Here is a 22024-nt window from a genome sequence, read left to right as displayed (position 1 = left end):
CTTTTGCCCATCTTGCCCCAGTTCGGCCCCCTTGTGTGACAAAACATGATAGAAACCTATTTTAGGCTGTGCAAGAGTAAAAAATAAAGCGGTAAATGATTTCTATCCGTATTCTTTCCAACACAACAGCCTTTTGTATGGAACATAGGGCCGGGGTAACGCTACAGATGGGTCATTGGGCAGAGCATACAGACAGGCCTGTAGATGAATATGATGCTGGAATCTCAGTGCCACAGAAAGGATCGTTTGTCCCACGCAAACTCAGCCTGGGGCTTCAGTCAAGGGTAACACAGAGAGATCTTGTATGTTCCTCCTGCCCTTAAGCCCTAATAACCCCCTGTGAAGGGGATACACCACTCTCCATCTGTGTCTGGATGTCCCACACTGGCCCGCTCCACTGTACAATGATTAAACAGCCCTAGAAGGTCTTCATGGGAATTCCTTAATTGATTTTCCAGAGAGCTGGGCTGCAAGACTCGGTACAAAGGATTCTGGGAGACTGTGGCAAAGGTCCTGTCCATCAGCCTTTCATTGTTCTCTGGTAGCTGAATGTGGATTGGCTGCTGCCAATGGGTCTGAGCTCAGGAGTCAGGTCCTGGAGACTTGCAAATATTCATGGGATGCAGCATTTGTTGAGTACGTTGGGTTTATAGTAAATTACAAATAAAACAAGAGCAGGAGGAAACACAAGACCATCTGTAAAGAGCAAGCGGAAACCCAAGGCAAAACAAGACTTTGCCAGGACCCTGTAGCTTCTGCTGAACTACAATTCTCAGCCCCCTTATAGCCTTCTGCAACTTACCCACCAGTTTTAATGATTTTCATTTTCAGCTACTGTCTCTATCTGTTGCCTGCTACCTCCTTCTAGTCTGGTCTCTCCCTTGCTCTCTATGGTACATGGGAGAAGTTCTGTATGCTTTCTTTGCTTTTAAGCAGCCCAAACTGGCGTCCAAGGTATTTCAAGTTGAGCTGCAACTTGGGGCAATGCCAGTGCCAATGTTGACTAGCATAGTAACATAGTAAATTAGGTTAAAAACACACATCCATCCAGTTCAACCTTAAGTCTATATATAACTTGCCTAACTGCTAGTTGATCCAGAGGAAGTTTGATTAAAGCCTCTCCAAATTGCCTCAGAGGGGGATAAATTGTCTTCCTGACTCCAAAATGGCAATGGGACCAGTCCCTGGATCAACTTGTACTATGAGCTATCTCCCATATCCCTGTATTCCCTCACTTGCTAAACACCATCCAACTCCTTCTTATACCTATCTAATGTATCAGCCTGTACCACTGATTCAGGGAGACAATTCCACATCTTCACAGCTCTCACTGTAACAAACCCCTTCCCAATATTTAAACATTTATACATAGTTATCATATCACCCCTTAAGCGCCTCTTCTCCAGCGTGAACATCCCCAACTTGGCCAGTCTTTCCTTATAGCTAAGATTCTTCTCTGGACCCTCTTTAATTCAATAATGTCCCGTTTGAGTGCTGGAGACCAAAACTGTATGGTACCCCCCATCCATGATTACTTAGTTATGAGGGGTGGCTTTTTGCTACCTCTCAAGTGGTTCTCACCTTGCCTCATGGCAGGAGCAGCTCTGGATGTTTGGCTAAATTAATATGCCAACTTTTTGTTAATTTTGATCTTTTGGGACTTGCCAGAATGGTGCTACTCTGTAGTCAGCATAATTCCCATCTAAACTAAAGCAGTTGAGGCCTACAGAGGATATCTCTTAAAGGTAACCAAACATGGGCAGATTTATGTGTATGGGGCCCTCCGATGGTCCCACCCAACCAATATCTGGGCAAAAACAGTCCAGATGCCGACCGGGCAGAGTATGGCACACACAGGGAGCATAGGGCAGGCAGAGTATGGCATAAAAGGAGCATAGGGCAGGCAGAGTATGGCACACACAGGGAGCATAGGGCAGACAGAGTATGACACACACAGGGAGCATAGGGCAGACAGAGTATGGCACACACAGGGAGCATAGGGCAGACAGAGTATGGCACACACAGGGAGCATAGGGCAGGCAGAGTATGGCACACAAGGAGCATAGGGCAGACAGAGTATGGCATAAAAGGAGCATAGGGCAGGCAGAGTATGGCACACACAGGGAGCATAGGGCAGGCAGAGTATGGCACACACAAGGAGCATAGGGCAGGCAGAGTATTGCACACACAGGGAGCAAAGGACAGGCAGAGTATGGCACACACATGGAGCATAGGGCAGGCGAGTATGGCATAAAAGGAGCATAGGGCAGGCAGAGTATGGCACACACAGGGAGCATAGGGCAGGCAGAGTATGGCACACAAGGAGCATAGGGCAGGCAGAGTATGGCACACACAGGGAGCATAGGGCAGGCAGAATACAGCTGGTGCCCCTCCAGCAGTTTGTATGAGGTGTGAACAGGTGAACAATGTGGGCACATTCATTCTGGGTCTGAGGTGTGAACAGTGCAAGGCTTTAGGGATATGAACAATTGAGGTGTGCACTATGCAGGAGTTTAAAGGCCGAATTTGAGATGTAAAGGGCTGGGGCCAGTTAATCTCAGTACTGATGCCTTTTAAAGCTTGCACATGGTAAGCAGACACAGCAGGCAGACTTTCATGTTGGGGGGCCACACACCAATAGGACAGCACTGCTCTATGGTATTAACTTTTTCAATAAGCCTAGATATAAAACTTGAGTTAAGCAACAAGCCAGTGGCAAGGAAGAACGAGCTGATAGCCGGAGATGAAAGGATGAAAACAAAGAAAGAGCTAGGAGATAAGTCTAAGCCTGGAGCTCAGTCATTCAAGGTTTTGATGACTTACACTGTTGAGGTTGGAACATTGGCAAATACTGCTGGCGGTCTCTGGAGTCTACTCAGACATGACCAACGGTATCTCAAGTGCCACTCGTGTTATTACTTATTGAAATGGAGTGCCAAACCGGTTCTGTTTAAACACAAGACTACTTGTTACCAAAGCCAGTGTCAGGGAGGTGACTTTGTACTGTTTGTTATATGGGTCAGAGCCAGAAGGACCATTTGCTCCTGGAGAACCTATGTAGACCCTACGCCTACATACTTGAGTCCCTTTTTGTGTCTTTAAGCCTATTACCTTGCAATTCATGTCATGGAACTTAGTTTGCAACCAAGAGAATCTGCTGGGTCATAAGCAGCCCAGTGCACCAGTTGGTTAGTCCATTCCCTGGTCCCCTTCACTCCAGTCGTGCACCTCCAAAACGGTAACTAAAACTTCCAAGACAGAATGATAGCTGGCCTACCCTTTGGACTATACGTGCATTTGTTCAAGTCAATGGTTTCCAAACCTGTTTGGCTTATCCCCCAATATTGGTCCAAACCAGTGGAAGGGGTGATACACCTTGTTGAAGAGCAAGCAGAAGTGTTTGAAAAGAACAGATGAGCTTCAAACCCCTTGAGCAGAAAGGTTGAGTAATATGGACCTTGCCTCCAGCCTATCACCTACCTAAGCAATCTGTGACTGCCAATAAACACTTGAGATACACAATACCCCTAGCAACTAGCTAACGTCACTGGAGAAATGTTACCAAGGAAGGTTCCTGAGTGAGACCTTCAGCTAACACCTACTTACTTAGCTAGCTAGATTTTTTAAGGGGGAGTATCTAAGGGAGAAAATAAACATTCTTCCTTAATTTCTTCTAAATAGATTAGGTTCAGAGTCCCCCTAAGGGAGCCAGCCCCCATTATATTAGTCTTTAGGCGTGGAGCATAGGAGCTCAATACATTAGGCTTCCTGACTGTCTCTCCATTAAAATGTTATTTTTATGTGGATATTGGACCAGGGCCAGCAATACCTAAATGTATATGGGGTCTGTTCATTCTTGGGAGCTACAAACTCTGGAACCCCTGAGACAATTGTGAGATGTTCTTTCCCCACCCTGGTGTGTAGTACAAACTCCCACCTGATCCAGTGCAATGTGAAGTAGCCTCATTGAGTATTCTATGGAGCGTTCCTTTGTGCTTGAGTTCCAGTGATTCACAACCTATCTATATTACAACTGGGCTTTACATTGTCAGGACTGCAGATGGTTCTCAGGTAATTGGAAGAAAAAAATGTCCATGGCACAACCATAAAGCACCGGTATCTCAGGGAACTTTAGCAGGTGGGGTCCAGCAATAGGAAGGAAACCTACATGAAGGGCAATTGAAGTTCCTGAGATACATCAAAGAGAAAACTTTCAATTGCCTTTTAATGACTCAGGATGTTGGAGGGATGGGCAGTCCCAGTCATTTCCTATCAGCCAATGGAGACTCTCACAGTGGGAAACAATGGCAGAACATTGGCAGAACCAACACAGCGACCAGCTTCTATATAATGGGATGACACAACTTCAGGGTGGTCTGATTCATTTGGGTCATTTCCAATGGAGGTACTGTCGTTGAAATTCATTTACCGGAGATGGGCGCCAACATACTTTAACAGTACTAACTGCTCGGCTTATTGGACCATGTAAGGGGTCCTTGGGAGGACCTGCATAGTTACATAGTTACTACATAGATTTTCGGATCGTGTGTGGCGTGTGCCGACATCTTTCGTCCGGCGGAGATCGGTCGTTTGGTCGATCGAACAGGTTTGATTTTGACCCGACCGATCCCGCCCGAGCCCATTGCACATCGTAATCGGATCATACGGTAGTACGGCTGAACGTTCAGATTACCCCTGATATAGCCATGCTCATTAATGGCATATCGGGGAAAGATCCGCTCGTTTGGCAATGTCGCCAAATGAGCGGATCTTTGCGTCTATGGCCACCTTAAAGTGGCCATACACGGGCAGATAAAGCTGCCGATATCGGTCGTTTGGACCAATTTGACAGCTTATCTGTCCGTGTATGGGGGCTTCCGACGGGTCTTCCCGATCGATATCTGGCCACGATATTGATCGGGAAGGTTTGATTTTTACCCGACCGACCCGCTGGAGCCCCTTGGCGTATCGTGATTCAATCGTTCGGCCATACGGCCGAACATTCGAATTACCCCCGATATAGCCATGCCGTTAGTGGCATATCGGGGAAAGATCCGCTCGTTTAGCGATGTCGCCAAACGAGCGGATCTTTGAGTCTATGGCCATCTTAAGTCTTAGACGTAACAATTACGATCTTTCTTCGTTTCAATACACACGTGTAGAGCTGAATGGTCAGATATACAGAGAGAAACAATAGAATTCTACCTGTATCTGACCATTCAGCACTAACAATGGCCGATGTTCTGATGCCTTCAAAGGCGCCGATTAAAATTATCCAGCCCGATCAACAAACCGACCGATATCCAAGTCTTCTGCCGATATGGGTCGGCTCTTTTCCCACCATACACGCGGCGAATATCGTACGAAAATTTGTTGTGTACAAAATTATCTGTGCGTCTATGGCCATTGAGGGCGTCTAGATCATCCAGCGAGACCTTTCCTTTAAACTGAGCTACACACAAGTGATACAAAGGCAACACATTATTCCTGGTAAGCGGCCCAAGCTGCCTGGCACCACACAGAGTGGGTATCTGTCTTTGTTAGTAGCCGGCACAAAAGAGAAGTTGCGACTGCTGGCACCGACAGTAAGTTCGGCTGCTTTCCTGGGGGCGCCTTTTCTTTCTGACCACCAAGGAGCCCTTGTTTGTGAAACCCTCGAGAGTGTTTAGAAACGGCTTTGGGCACACGATTCAGATGAAAGTTGCAGTAACCATGGAAACCGTGAAAGAAAAATAAAAGTGAAAGACAGAGAAGGTTTGGCAGGGCAACAAAGAATACTTGGCCTTTCTCGCTAATGCCTGGAGATACGGGGGGGGGGGGATCTGTGCGGCCTCCTCCTTTCACTGTAAATAAGTCGAGAATCGATGGGGACCCAGGGGAGGGCCCACTGTGGAATGGTAAACTTTCCCCCAACAGTATCAGCAGTTTGGGGTACCTGATGGGGCTGCAGATTTAGTCATTCCTGGTCCTGCTTTAACTATAGCACAGCAGTGATTTTATTTGTATTTATTTATAGTAGGGATGCACCCAATCCAGGATTCGGTTCGGGATTCGGCCTTTGTCAGCAGGATTCGGATTCGGCGGAACTGAATCCTAATTTGCATATGTAAATTAGGGTCGGGTAGGGAAATCACATGACTTTTTATCCCAAAAAGAAGATTTTTTTCCCCCACTTTTTCCTTTCCTGACCCTAATTTGCATATGCAAAGTCGGACTTGGGTCGGTATTTGGCCAAATCTTTCACCAAGAATTTCGTGGAATCCCAAATAGTGGATTCGGTACATCCCCAATTTATAGGGACGTGTATACCCCCCAACAAGCAAAGCTGCTGTCTCCCATGATATTTGCCCCTGTGGCCTCGTCAACAGGGAATCCTGGGACAGACATTACTGCTAAATTGGTTATATTTACCCCTTTAACTTTGGAAACTTGATACTAAGTGTGTTTTTGCAGCAGTCAGGGGGAAGCAAGATTCTATTACACACCCCACTTCCTGTGTGTTAGTTGGGGGTGGGGGGTACAGCAGGATGTGAGGAATGCAAAGTAACATTGGGCTCTCCTATCTGCCAAGGAAAATCAGCAACTGAACAAACCCGTGTCTGTGGATGCTGCATGGCAGTTAGCAAGGTGACAGATGGTATCTATGAAGTCCATAGTGTATGAATCAGCTCAGTTTGTATGAGTTCCCAATGGATTGGCTCCAGAGTCCAGGGCAGGATTTAGGGAAGGCACAGAGGGCACCACAACAGCTGGTAGAAATATTCATTATATTCATCATATACATCAAACCCTACTGATCAGCCCAATAACAAACCCTGCACAAAAGATCATTTATCTGAATATCAAGACCTCTAATTTGCATATTTAAATGTGAGACATTATTGTGTTCAATTGTCCGGTGCTTTAGAGTCAAATTACAGAATATTATGAGTTTGGATTTGGTTCCATCAGACTCTGCAAAAAGTGTTGGAAAACGATAGAGCTGGGGGGTGAGAGAGGAGCAGAGTGTAGTGGGGATACGTGCACGAGTTGTGTTTCTGCTGCAAACAATTAATATAGGTGGACCGTATAAAACGTGCCAGACTGGCAGTGAATGGCATAGGGGCAAGTTAGTTGGTAGTGAAGGGCTCAGTAAAGAATATGGGTGGCAGTGAGGGGAGGCCACAGTGATAGACTGGCAGTGAGCAGCAAAGGTCCAGGCTCAGCTGGCAGCAAGAGGCACAGTTACAGGCTGAGTGGCATAGAAACATGTCGGATTGGCAGCTAGACATATAGTGACAGACTGGGCAGGCAGTTAGAGGTATAGTGACAGTCTGGATTGGCAGTTAGAGGTATAGTGACAGGCTGGATTGGCAGTTAGAGGTATAGTGACAGGCTGGATTGGCAGTTAGAGATATAGTGACAGGCTGGATTGGCAGTAAGAGATATAGTGACAGTCTGGATTGGCAGTTAGAGGTATAGTGACAGGCTGGATTGGCAGTTAGAGATATAGTGACAGGCTGGATTGGCAGCTAGAGGTATAGTGACAGTCTGAATTGGCAGTTAGAGGTATAGTGAGAGTCTGGATTGGCAGTTAGAGGTATAGTGACAGGCTGGATTGGCAGCTAGAGGTATAGTGACAGTCTGGATTGGCAGTTAGAGGTATAGTGACAGTCTGGATTGGCAGCTAGAGGTATAGTGACAGTCTGGATTGGCAGTTAGAGGTATAGTGACAGTCTGGATTAGCAGTTAGAGGTATAGTGACAGGCTGGATTGGCAGCTAGAGGTATAGTGACAGTCTGGATTGGCAGCTAGAGGTATAGTGACAGGCTGGATTGGCAGTTAGAGGTATAGTGACAGGCTGGATTGGCAGTTAGAGGTATAGTGACAGGCTGGATTGCAGTTAGAGGTATCGTGAAAGACTGGGGCAGATTGGGTGGGTAATGGGGGCACAGAGGTAGGCAGGGTATTAAGTGTGAGGGGCACAGTTACAAAGTGGATATAACAGGCAGTGAGAGTGAAGGTGCCAGAGTGCCAGGCAGAGTGGCAGGAAAGTGACAGTCGGGGGCTCAGCCAGGGACAGACAGAGCTGGGGGCGGAGTGAAGTGTCCGGTTCCTCCTCCTGTTCATTTGCCGCTGGTGTTGGAGCCAGAGCCGGGGAGTGAGAGGCAGAGAGAGCGCAGCTCCGGGTGAGAGGGACGTTTAATTTCGGGAGAGAAGAATTTTGGGTACCGGGAAAAAAGCAAAGTAAGAGGTCGGTGCCCAGCGGGAACATTTACCCCCCCCCTGTGTCAGGACTCGAGGTGACAGTTGCGCGCAGAGGAGTTGGAGAAGGTCCCCGTGGGACTGGCAGCATGTGACTGGCACCTCCTCTATCTCTCAGCACCCAGGGGCCCGGCACTGACACCTCAAGGTGAGTTACTCTGCGGGTTCCTACTTGTTCCCCCCACTCAGTGTCAGATATGGGAACTAAAGTGTCAGTTACAGCTAGTTACATTACAAAGTGCCACTTGCATAGATGTGGGTACATTTACATTACACTCAGGACAGTACATTACACAGTGGGTACATCACAGAGATATGGGCACATTACACTGGGTGCCAGTCAGTCTGATGGCTACAGTGCCACCCTGCTAGGAGCCAACATACACATTAAACACAATTCCACTAAGATATATAGTAAATGCCACCCACTTACATCTTGCCTTGTTACTGCGTCACTTTGCTCAGTGGGTACATTACACACACCCTGTTTGGTGGCTACATTATTTGGAGAAGGGGCCACCAGGTTGGCATTATGGGCAACTGTGAGAAGACATAGGTCATGACCCTACAAAGCTTGTCTGTGCAGCACCAACTGTCATGCGCCACCTGTCAGTCTCACACTCCTATACACAGACTCAGTGCCACTCACTTTGTTAATGACCAACCTGTTGGCTTCCAGCTGATCATTGCCCAGTGCCGCTCACTACAGTCTGCCCCATTCTGCAATTTCTTTTTCCTTCCGCCACTCGTTGCGGCTTTTGTTCTGCAACTGTTGCTCTGAAGTTGCAGCAGTGAAAATGAACTACAGTAAAACCTCAATTTAAAGTCCCCCTGATTTTTAAGTTGTCCCACACTTTACAGTTTTTTATTTGTGGTCCCACCAATTTATAATGCATTTCAAAGGGTGCATTTCCCGGATTTTAAGAATGTTTTCCCGGATTTTACATCAAAAAATGTTCCTGATGTTCCCAAAAACTGCTTTTTTTTCATTTATGAATGTTTTGAATCACTTATTGCTTTAGGTTGTGTATGTGACTGACAGAGAGTCTTGCCCTCCATAGTGTAACATTAACCCTGCAATGTTTAACCCTTGTTATTAACACACTTAATAGTGTATCTCCTGTGCTTATATCCTTTCAGTACTTTAAGAAAGAGTTACTTTAAAGGGGTTGCCCACTTTTGAGTTAACTTGTAGTATGACGTAAAGAGTGAGACAATTTACAATTGGCTTTAATTTTTTAATATTTGTGGTTTTTGACTTATTTAGCTTTTTATTCAGCAGCTGTGCAGTTTGCTATTTCAGCCATCTGGTTGCTAAGGTCCAAATTACCCTAGCAACCATGCATTGATTTGAAGACTTGAATATGAATAGGAGAGGCCTGAATAGAAAGATGAGTAGTAAAAAGTAACAATAACAATAAATGTGGAGCCTTACAGAGTATTTGTTTTTTTTAGATGGGGTCAGAGATCCCCATTTGAAAGCTGGAAAGAGTCAGAAGAAGAAGGCTAATAATTTAGAAACTATAAAAAAAAATGGATAATGAAGACCAATGGAAAAGTTGCTTAGAATTGGCCATTCTATAACATACTAAATGTTAACGTCAAGGTTAACCACCTCTTTAAGGGTGGTCAGATTCAGGGAGATAAGTTGCCTGGCAACAAATCTCTTCTTCTTTAGGCAACTAATCTCCCCAAACTGCCTCCCGCCAGCTATAATGAAAATCGCCGGTGGGATGGCACTCGGAGTGCTTAGTTTTCCGAAGTCGCCCGAAGTTGCCTCACATGGAATTCCGATTGTCATCCTGCAGTCGATTTTCTATTCTTGCCGACGGGAAGGCCGTTCGGGCAGATAAGTCGCCACGAAGAAGAGGAGATTTGTCGCCGGGCGACGAATCTCCCCGAATCTGAACTTGTGTCTCCGCTCTAACACAATTCCCTGATTTTACATTTTCCCGGATTTTACATAATTTTTTCCTGGTCCTCTGAAAAAAGTAAAGTGGGGGTTCTACTGTATTGTGATGGGGTTTTTTTTAAGGTGGGTGTGTGTATACTGCGGTGTATATTGGGCTGCACTGAGCACCCCCCTGTTAGAATCAGTGTGAAGTTCAGTCAGACGGGGATCAATGAAAGTCCTTTGTATGGTAATGGCAGGGGCACACGGCAGATTCGGGGAGATTTAGTCGCCTGGCGACTAATCGCCTCTTCTGCGGGCCGAACTGCCTTCCCCCTGCCTTCCTCCTGCTATTATGAGAAAACACCAGTGCAATGGTACTTGCGGCGCTTCAATTTCCGAAGTCGCCTGAAACTTCGGGCGACTTCGGAAATTGAAGCCATGCGAGTGCATTGGCGCAGACGATTTTTAATTTTAGCAGGTTGGAAGGCAGTTCGGGAAGATTGTCGCCCCGAAGAAGAGGCGATTAGTCGCCTGGAGACTAAATCTCACTGAATCTGCCCGTGTGCGTCTGCCGTAAAGTTGTACAGAGCACTTGTATCAGCATTGGGGGTCGGAGAGACCAGGCAGGGATATCACAGGGCTGTGTGTGTCTTATCACACTGATACCCCCCCCCCCCGAAAGTGCCAGCGTGTTGGTATTGTCCTGAGCACAAAGCAAGATTTACACAAGATTCTGATAGATGGGCTTGTAAATAAATATCAGTAGCCTAATCCCACTTAGTAACAATTTGTATCACACATGGAGATAAAAGGGTTCAGGGGGTTTTCACTTTATCTCTGCCCTGGTGGTTCTGACTTCTGAAACAATGTAGCTGTGAAAAAGACCTGCTCCTTTGTTTCCAAAGTCAGAAGCAGCAGGACAGAGAAGAGAAAGGGACAGGGGCCCCTGGATTCCAGCAGAACAAAGCGACGTTTTCCAATAATAAGAATTTCCTGCCGTCTCCCCTGTGACGCCCCGTGCTAAATATACCTAATCCCAAAACGCTCCGACTCGAAAATTAGAGTCAATTTCGTGAGAGGAGAGAGAGAGAATGCATCCAGCCGGGTTTTCTTTTCTATCACTTTTGCTTTTAATATTGTAAATGACCCTAAAAAGTCAGCTGTAATGTATTGGGGGTAAAATGGGATTAACTGGAGAGGGGGGGGGTGACTATGTATTTGTCTCCTTGTGGGGACCCAGGGGAAATAGCTGAGTGATGAGCTTCTGACAATTCATTCTTTCTCTGCCCTGCTGGTTCTGACTTCTGAAATTACAATAGGCAACCGTTTTTTTAGACATGGGTTTATATCCCCTTTAATTCTTATTTTTCCGTTGCACAGAATGTTTGTTAGGATGAAGAAGCCTATCTGTCAAGCTGGGCAGGCAGAACACAGCCCCATATGTATATATAATGGGTTAATGTTGATTTATCCTGGTACAAGGCAGAGGCAGAGTAGGACATAAGAGATTAATGCAGATCTGCTGTTTCCTCTGCTCTTATCTGCTTTCTCCAGTCTGTTTTGTCTCAAGCTGCGGGGAGCCCTCTTAACCTGCGCACTGCTGGTCTGAGCAAACTAAGGGGGCTGTTCCTGCTGAATTGTGCTTAGTACAAGGGAATACCTGTGTGTCATAGTTTTATGGGATCTCTCTGTACAGACTATGAGCAAACTTAGGGGCTGTTCCTGCTGAATTGTGCTTAGTACAGGGAATACCTATGCTGCCATAGTTTTATGGGATCTCTCTGTACAAACTATGAGCAAACTTAGAGGACTGTTCCTGCTGAATTGTGCTTAGTACAGGGGAATACCTATGCTGCCATAGTTTTATGGGATCTCTCTGTACAGACTATGAGCAAATTTAAGGGACTGTTCCTGCTGAATTGTGCTTAGTACAGAGGAATACCTATGCTGCCATAGTTTTATGGGATCTCTCTGTACAGACTATGAGCAAACTTAGGGACTGTTCCTGCTGAATTGTGCTTAGTACAGGGGAATACTTATGTTGCCATAGTGTTATGGGATCTCAGTCTGACAGTTAGTGTCTTTCTCCATCTTCCCGTGTGACCAACACCTCATTTCATTTTGGGTGATATCCACTATAGGCAGGATATCCTCGCTGTATCTCTACTCATCACCCCTGAAGGTTTCCTGTGTTTACAGATTTGATGATGATTTCACAATGTTGAACAAGTGAATAAATGCATGGACACCACATCAGATTGATTTGATTGATATCATCTGTCTCCCATATCTCACTTTCATCCTATGAGTCTCTGGGAAAGGTAAACAAAATTGTTGGACAGTGAGATGATTAATTAGCCGAATATAAGCTCTAGTTCATAATTGCCATTAGTGGGAGCAACCCCCAGGCCTTTATATGGGCCAGAAATGTTTTTGTGTGACATATAATATTCTGATAATACAGGACGCCTCTATTCCATGATTGGCACATGTTCAGGACAGAAGGGTTGGTAATGAGTTGGCGAGTTTGGTCATGAGTTTGGCAGGTTGAGAGTTGTCATGAATTTAATGGGTTGGCCATGAGTTGGTGGGTTGAATGTTGGTCATGAGAAGTTGGGTGTTTGTTGTGCGTCAATGGATTAAGTGTTGGTAATGAGTTGGTGGCTTTGGACATGAATAGGTGGGTTGGGTGTTGGTGGGTTGAGTGTTGGTCATCAGTTGGTGGATGGGGTGTTGCTTGTGAGTTAATGGGTTAAGTGTTTGATTATGTTGGTAATAGGTTTGATTATGAATTTGGTGTTGGTGGGTTGAGTGCCGGTCATAAATTGATGGATTGGTTGGTAATGGGTGTTGGTCATAAGCTGATGGACTGGGTGTTGGTGGGTTGAGTGTTGGTCATCAGTTGGTGGGTTTGATCATGAGTTGGTTGATTGAGTGTTGGTCATGCGTTGGTTGATTGGTTGTTGGTCATGAGTTGGTGGGTTGGGTGTTGGTCATGAGTTGGTGGATTGGGTGTTGGGCATAAGTTGGTGGGTTGGGTGTTGGTTACAAGTTGGCAGATTGGGTGTTGGTTGTGAGTCAACGTATTAAGGGTTTGGAATGAGTTGATGGGTTTGGTCATGAGAATTGGCGGGTTGAGTGTTGGTCATGAGTAGGTGGGTGTTGGTCATGAGTTGATGGTGTTGGTCATGAGTTGGTAGGTTAGGTGTGGGTCCATCAGGTTAGTCCGATACAGGTGTCTGTAGAATCAAGAGTACTCCATATAAACAGTGGATAATAATAATCCATTTAAGTTGACCTTGGATATTATTCTGCTGCACTGTGCTGTTGGGAAAGATACATTTATATCAGTATTGTGTGACACACTCTGACATTGGTGTCTTTACCTTCATTATTCCATTACAATAAAAGGAATCTGGATCCGTTAATAACGTGACTGCTGCATGATACATGCTAAGGGCCCCTCTGTAATGTCTGTAGCCAGTGGGAGGAGAGCAGCGGTGTATGTGATGGAGCTCTCACATGTGTAAGAATGGAGACTTCTTTCCCTCCCTGAGGAACAATAGAAATTGTTGTTCCTTTTAGTTCCATTTACATTTCAGAACACAGCCCCGAGCTCTCGTTACTTCCCTCCATCATAATGAACCCCCCTCGCAGAGCTCAGAATTGCCCGTGTAAATCAGCCTGTCACCCAATGCCCACAGCTCGCAGCACCCAGTGTATTATCTGCACTCACACAAACACACTGAGCACTTGCCCCCAGAGCAACAGTCTCACTGTCACCGGGATTTATAGGCCTGAAAATGAAGGCACGTTTAGTGTCAAGAAATATATTCTGATTTTATAATAAAGGGTATTTTGTGCAATTTGCATCCGGCCACAGATCTGGAGAAAAATCCCATTTATAGATCCCCCCGAGTACCTTCTGCATTTAATTATTTACTGGAATATTATCATACTAAAGTTTATATGTTCCTATAAAAATGTTGTGCTTGCATTAGGGAAGTGCAATCATTTTTTAAAGTCCCCTTCCTTTCTGTCATAAAGCAGCAGTCCTGTCCTGCTTTATGGCAGCTGAGATTCTAGCTATCTGTATAACAGAACATTCTGTCCCAGTGGCTGCACAGATCCTATCTGATCCCCATTGTAAGCAGCAGTCCTGCCCTGCTTTATGGCAGCTGAGATTCTAGCTATCTGTATAACAGAACATTCTGTCCCAGTGGCTGCACAGATCCTATCTGATCCCCATTGTAAGCAGCAGTCCTGTCCTGCTTTATGGCAGCTGAGATTCTAGCTATCTGTATAACAGAACATTCTGTCCCAGTGGCTGCACAGATCCTATCTGATCCCCATTGTAAGCAGCAGTCCTGCCCTTCTTTATGGCAGCTGAGATTCTAGCTATCTGTATAACAGAACATTCTGTCCCAGTGGCTGCACAGATCCTATCTGATCCCCACTGGAAGCAGCAGTCCTGTCCTGCTTTATGGCAGCTGAGATTCTAGCTATCTGTATAACAGAACATTCTGTCCCAGTGGCTGCACAGATCCTATCTGATCCCCATTGTAAGCAGCAGTCCTGTCCTGCTTTATGGCAGCTGAGATTCTAGTTATCTGTATAACAGAGCATTCTGTCCCAGTGGCTGCACAGATCCTATCTGATCCCCATTGTAAGCAGCAGTCCTGTCCTGCTTTATGGCAGCTGAGATTCTAGCTATCCTTTAACAGAGTTTTCAGACCATAATAGTCACATATCCAGGCTGATACCCTGCCCTGTGTAGTTTTGCATGATTTGTTGTGTTCATAATGTCCCTGTTAATACTGTATGTAGCACCTATGGGATTTGTAGTTACTTTGTAGCATCTTGCTTACCTGGCTTTAATAATCTTATCGAAAATACACGAGTGATACTAGAATTAGCTACTTCTTATATCCTTATTATTTACAGTAGGGGGTACATTATCCCTTATAATACATGAGTGATACTCAGAGTTCCCTGTATAACACAGCCTGCAGCCTTGTGCCTTTATATGGTCACAGAACAACCCCTCAGAGACTTCTAATATCCTTATCATTTACAGTAGGGGGTACATTATCCCTTATAATACATGAGTGATACTCAAAGTTCCCTGTATAACTCAGCCTGCAGCCTTGTGCCTTTATATGGTCACAGAACAACCCCTCAGTGACTTCTAATATCCTTATCATTTACAGTAGGGGGTACATTATCCCTTATAATACATGAGTGATACTCAGAGTTCCCTGTATAACTCAGCCTGCAGCCTTGTGCCTTTATATGGTCACAGAACAACCCCTCAGAGACTTCTAATATCCTTATCATTTACAGTAGGGGGTACATTATCCCTTATAATACATGAGTGATTGATTGATGAGTGATTCCTTATATAACTCAGCCTGCTTCTGGTGCATCGGTTGATCTTATTTCTGGCTTATTCTTGCACAAGTGAATTTTATTTGACTTATAATGTAAATAGTGTTTTAGATTTCCCTTTAAAGGGGAACAATGAGACATAGATACCATAAGGATTTGGGAGGAGATGGAGCTACTGTAACACTTTCCATGTAAAGCAGCCATTAGAGTGGAGAAGGAGCACATGCTCAGATTAAAGGGAAAGTACACAAGGAAAATCAAGTGCGAAATCTTTGGTTGCTGCTGTACTTGGAAACAGTTATAGCAACTGGCTGGTGTAGTTCAACACACCCCCATGTAGTCATTATATTAAAACAAATGTTAGGGCTTTTGCTCTCCTTTGAAACCATTTTCTTTGCTGAGATGAGTCCACTGACAGTTGTGTCACTCGCTTGGTAGTTCCATATGTTCCAGATGCTGAATGTGCAGAAGATTATGCAGAACCAGCCCGGGCCTGACAGCCTCTAAAATGCTCAGAAAACGGAAGATGAAAAATGCTTAATTGCCTTATAATAATCTCATCACTCAGCGCTGTCACACGGGCCCCTGATACCCCCTGACTGTTACAGGGACATCTCTGTAAGTTTGGCTTGTGCCTATTTAACCGAGACACCACTTTCAGCTTTTCCCCCCGAGGCAAAGTGACGGGATGTTGGACCCGAGATTCAGCCCCAGATATTGGTACCTGCATATTGTCACTGGCTGATGCAATAAGTGTCTTCTAAGCATCCAAAAAGGCTGCTGTTCCTTATGCTGAGAGCTGTCAGAAGATAATAGAAAATAGTAGGGCAAGATGGAGACAGTAGGGCAAGATAGAGACAAAAGTGCAAGATAGAGACAGTAGAATAAGATGGAGACAGTAGGGCAAGATGGAAACAGTAGGGCAAGATGGAAACAGTAGGGTAAGATAGAGACAGTAGGGCAAGATGGAGTCAGTAGGCCAAGATGGAGACAGTAGAATAAGATGGAGACAGTAGGACAAGATGGAGACAGCAGGACAAGACGGAGACAGTAGGGCAAGACGGAGACAGTAGGGCAAGATGGAGACAGTAGGGCAAGATAGAGACAGAAGTGCAAGATAGAGACAGAAGGGAAAGATGGAGACAGTAGGGCAAGATGGAGACAGTAGGGTAAGATAGAAACAGTAGGGCAAGATGGAGACAGTAGAATAAGATGGAGACAGTAGGACAAGATGGAGACAGTAGGACTAGACGGAGACAGTAGGGCAAGACGGAGACAGTAGGGCAAGATGGAGACAGTAGAACAAGATGGAGACATGAGACAAAATGGAGACAGTAGGGTAAGATTCTAGACAGTAGGACAAGATGGAGACAGTAAAGCAAGATGGAGACATTAGGGCAAGATGGAGAATGTCGGACAAGATGGAGACAGTAGGGCAAGATGGAGACAGTAGGACAGGATTTTATACAGTAGGACAAGATGGAGACAGCAGAGCAATATGGAGACAGTGGGACAAGATGGAGACAATAGGGCAAAATAAAGAGCCAGTCACATCCAAAATAGTGATAAGCTCCCAGGTTCCACCCAAATAGAATTCAGGCTGCCCCCCACCCCCAACAGACATGGGGAGACAACACGACATTAAATTTGGTTAGCACTGATTTAGATGCTGTGATAAAAGAAAAGGAAAGCCGTGACAACTTCAGTTGTCAACACAAGGTAGAAAGGGAATTTTCCTTTGCACCCCTCACTTCCTGGTCAAGTGTCAAATCCTGTTGTGAAAGATAAAGCAGGAAGTGGGGAAGTATTTTGGCCGACCCTCGGCCCTGGGAAGGAAACTCCCTAAATTCTATCAGACATCAGTAAAATTAGGGATTCATTTTAAGCCTTCTGGTTCATGTATAGACTGGGCCTGAATCAGTGGAAACATGGGGTAACTTGGCTAGTTTAGCTATTATAACTAGCTATGACTTCATGTGGGAGCTGCCATGCTGCTTGCTGGAACAAGAATACATGTTTTTTGATTAACCTTTGCTCATGTAACTTAATGGAAGCCCCAAAATAGCTTCTATGCACACAGAGTGGAACCCCAAAGACACCCTTATCCTTTTCCCATTCTTACCCATAACCCTATAATCCCCAGTCCTGCTTCCTATACAATTAGGGCGCCTAATGGAGCCACAAATCTTCCCCATGCCAGAGTACAGTGCTTTATAAATTGTTTCCAAACTGTATACATTGTCCAGATCAGCATGGGGGCTTCAACTCCAGATGACTAAAAGCAGAGGAATTCCATTCCATCAGTAGTCGGGTCATTTGCAGTCTTAACAGGGAGTTCACCTTACAATCTATTGTTCGTATAGTGTAAACAATTTACAATCCAGGCTCCTTTTTACGAAATGACGCATAGGGGAAATATGAAAAATAACCTTAATGTTAGCGGGAACTTATTTGCAACAGCTGCATTGTGGCGGGAGTCAGGACCAGCAGTGCAGAGAATATAAACCACCTGATTTGGATAATAAGGAGTTACTGTAAAAAAGCCATTGGAAACGTTTCATTGTTTCTGGGAAGGGGGTGAGAATTGAAGAGGAAACGTTGCCTTTGTTCCCTGCGTCGTCCTGTTGTGAGGCTTCCTCTGTGCTGATAAAACATTCCAACTGCCCATCCTGAGGCTGAAGGGCCCCCGTGGGAAGGGTTCTGTTATTTGTATGGGGCCTGGTCTGCAGCGCAAGTATAAATAGTCAAATGGGAACACAAACGTCTTGGCTCTGTTTAATGTAATGGGGTTTATCATCTTCCTGAGTTCTGTTCCAATCAGAGCCTCCCTCTCTGTGGAGTGTGAATGTTCTTCAAGGATTTTGGTGGGTTCTCTCCCACAGTCTCGAGTTTTGTTAAACCTTCCCCTGTCCAACCCAATTGTGTTCACTTGGGTGGTCAACGTAGGCAAAGATCTACTTGTTTGATGACCTTGTCAAACAGGTGAACCTTTCCCTGTCTTGGCCAAGGTTTGCAGATCTTGATCCTGGTTTGATCACCCAACTCCACATGAACCACTGGGGTTATAGAAGGGGGGGCTCATTCTGACCTATTAGCTGCCTATCATCTTACTCAGCTTCATAAGCAGGGGCTCTTGGCTGTTGCTGGGAGTTTTAGTTCAGTGACAGCTGGAGAGCCACAGGTTGCAGAGTAGATTTGCCACTCGCTTGGCCAGGCTGTGGCCAACTCATAATACTGTGATTATTCTCTGGGCCAGGGCCATTAATAAGAAAGTGATTTATGCCTGACAGATCGGCTGGCAGTCGCAGGTGGCAGAGCCAATAACTGGAGTCCTAGGGCTCAACTCTGGCCAGGGACGTATCCTTTTTCCTCTCTGCGGAACCTACATCCCATTGTTATGCACAGCCTTCTCGTTGATAGACAGGTTTGCTTTCTTTCATCTCATGTGAGGCTCCCTGGGGTTTATTTTCAGCTCAGTAAGAAACACAGACAAGGCATTCCTTTCCCGCGTGAAGACAGAGAGAGAGACAGAGAAAGAGAGAGAAGCAACTCTGTGTGTAACAATAATGCATTTGTGATGGGAAAGTAGGAGTAGAGAACAGAGTTTTCTTTAGGGAGTCCAAGCAGAGGCGGCTGTATATGGAACCCACACATACTGACTCCCTGCGGAACACTGGCTATAAATACAGAGAATCTAGGGAAATACAATATAAATACAGTTGCCTCTTGATTTACAATGAGCAATGCAGCGTCTACTAAGCCAGTGTATAATAACCTATGGGAAGGGAGTGTAATTGTGGATAGCAGGTATAGTAGGGAGAGATGGTGTCTATAGTAACAGTGGGATAATAATAGTCTCTGGGAAGGGAGTGTGACTGTGGGATAGCAGGTATAGTAGGGAGAGATGGTGTCTATAGTAACAGTGGATAATAGTCTCTGGGAAGGGAGTGTGACTGTGGGATAGCAGGTATAGTAGGGAGAGATGGTGTCTATAGTAACAGTGGATAATAGTCTCTGGGAAGGGAGTGTGACTGTGGGATAGCAGGTATAGTAGGGAGAGATGGTGCCTATAGTAACAGTGGGATAATTGTCTCTGGGAAGGGAGTGTGACTGTGGGATAGCAGGTATAGTAGGGAGAGATGGTGCCTATAGTAACAGTGGATAATAGTCTCTGGGAAGGGAGTGTGACTGTGGGATAGCAGGTATAGTAGGGAGAGATGGTGTCTATAGTAACAGTGGATAATAGTCTCTGGGAAGGGAGTGTGACTGTGGGATAGCAGGTATAGTAGGGAGAGATGGTGCCTATAGTAACAGTGGATAATAGTCTCTGGGAAGGGAGTGTGACTGTGGGATAGCAGGTATAGTAGGGAGAGATGGTGCCTATAGTAACAGTGGATAATAGTCTCTGGGAAGGGAGTGTGACTGTGGGATAGCAGGTATAGTAGGGAGAGATGGTGCCTATAGTAACAGTGGGATAATAGTCTCTGGGAAGGGAGTGTGACTGTGGGATAGCAGGTATAGTAGGGAGAGATGGTGTCTATAGTAACAGTGGGATAATAGTCTCTGGGAAGGGAGTGTGACTGTGGGATAGCAGGTATAGTAGGGAGAGATGGTGTCTATAGTACAGTGGGATAATAGTCTCTGGGAAGGGAGTGTGACTGTGGGATAGCAGGTATAGTAGGGAGAGATGGTGCCTATAGTAACAGTGGATAATAGTCTCTGGGAAGGGAGTGTGACTGTGGGATAGCAGGTATAGTAGGGAGAGATGGTGTCTATAGTAACAGTGGATAATAGTCTCTGGGAAGGGAGTGTGACTGTGGGATAGCAGGTATAGTAGGGAGAGATGGTGCCTATAGTAACAGTGGATAATAGTCTCTGGGAAGGGAGTGTGACTGTGGGATAGCAGGTATAGTAGGGAGAGATGGTGTCTATAGTAACAGTGGATAATAGTCTCTGGGAAGGGAGTGTGACTGTGGGATAGCAGGTATAGTAGGGAGAGATGGTGTCTATAGTAACAGTGGATAATAGTCTCTGGGAAGGGAGTGTGACTGTGGGATAGCAGGTATAGTAGGGAGAGATGGTGTCTATAGTAACAGTGGATAATAGTCTCTGGGAAGGGAGTGTGACTGTGGAAAAGAGACTTATGGTTGCCATGCTCATTGATTATAGGATTCATAGATTTGTTTGAGTGCCAGGATGGAGGATGGATGATAGAACACTTGATACTAAAGATGATACTTACTTGAAAGTAAAGATGATACAGCTGTCACTGACCTGACCTTACAGATATTTTATTTTAGACATGGGAAAAGGCAAAATAAAAGACCAATGGCAGAGCTGCTTAGATGTATATATGTATAAGCAGGAATGTAAAAGTTAGTTTAAAGTCCTTTTAAAGAAAATCGTTGTTTTAAAGAAATAATTGTCTACTAAATGGCGCTGTTAATCATTTCTCAGCAGGCGGATCACTCGTGCATTGTTATTTAATGGGCTGTGTCAGGCTAAAGACGTATCCGTATATTAAAATCTTATTAGCAAAATGGATCTCACAAGGCAGTTGCACGGAGCAGCGAGACACTAACACAATTACATCTGATCAGAGAAAAGACTGAGCCAAGAACCAGCTCTCAACAGCTTGTGACCCAGCCAAGAACAAGAAGGAGGAGGGGTCGGACAGGAGGGGTCTGTTAGTCCAAATAGTTTGGTCAAACGCAACTTGGCAGTGTAAAGGGAAAGTAGCACGGGCATGTTTTGTATGTGGCAGGGCCCTGGCTCTGTTTTTGGTGCCCTGTTGTGTATATAAAGTAAAACTACCTTTGGCTGTGAGTGGGTCCTGGGAGTTGCGCTACCTTTGGCTGTGAGTGGGTCCTGGGAGTTGTACTTCAGAAGAACTACCGTACAGCAGGTTTGACAACATTGATGTAAAGTGCTACTGTCTCCACATTCTTTTCCTACTGTCTCCATTGTACCCTACTGTCTACATCTTATACTAGTGTTGCCTTTTTGTCTCCAGCTTGTCCAACTGTCACCCAAGTGTCCTGACTCATTTTTTATCGACCGTCTCCAACGTGTCCTACTATTTCTGTCTTGCCATAGTATCTCCAGTTTGTGTTGCAGTCTCCATCTTCTTCTCCTGCTGTCTCCATTGTACCCTACTTGTCTACATCTTATGCTAGTGTTGACATTCTGTCTCCAGCTTGTGCAACTGTCACCCAAGTGTCCTGTCTCATTCCTTCTCCACAGTCTCCACAGTCTCCAGCTTGTCCTGCGGTCTCCATTGCACTCTACTGTCCTACTGTCTCCATCTTGCCCTAATATCTCTATCTTGTCTAACAGTTTCCATCTTATCCTAGTGTCATCCAATAGCCATATATTCTACCCCAGAGTCTCCATTTTATCCTGCTGTCTCTAGCTTGTCCTACTTTCTCCATCTAGCCCTTTTATCTCCAGCCTCTCCTACTGTCTTCATTTTGCCCTACTGGCACTATCTCGCCCTAA

General features: G+C 45.3%; 1 protein-coding gene across 2 annotated transcripts in view; it reads left to right on the top strand.

Annotated features, from left to right (window-relative positions):
* The first annotated feature begins 7998 nt into the window (after positions 1 to 7998).
* Positions 7999 to 22024, top strand: part of tspan18.L (tetraspanin 18 L homeolog) — a 63516-nt gene continuing 49490 nt past the window's right edge. The window contains exon 1 of one of the 2 annotated variants that reach the window (XM_018257308.2): positions 7999 to 8392. The gene's annotated coding sequence lies outside the window, so the exon portion shown is untranslated. Of the gene's footprint in view, positions 8393 to 21234; positions 21432 to 22024 lie in introns of those variants that run through there. The other variant, XM_041589750.1, reaches the window with a different exon arrangement.

This window comes from Xenopus laevis, chromosome 4L, assembly GCF_017654675.1.
Source record: "Xenopus laevis strain J_2021 chromosome 4L, Xenopus_laevis_v10.1, whole genome shotgun sequence".
In the NCBI taxonomy this organism is placed as follows: domain Eukaryota; kingdom Metazoa; phylum Chordata; class Amphibia; order Anura; family Pipidae; genus Xenopus; species Xenopus laevis.
This window is presented reverse-complemented; position numbering and strand designations above follow the sequence as displayed.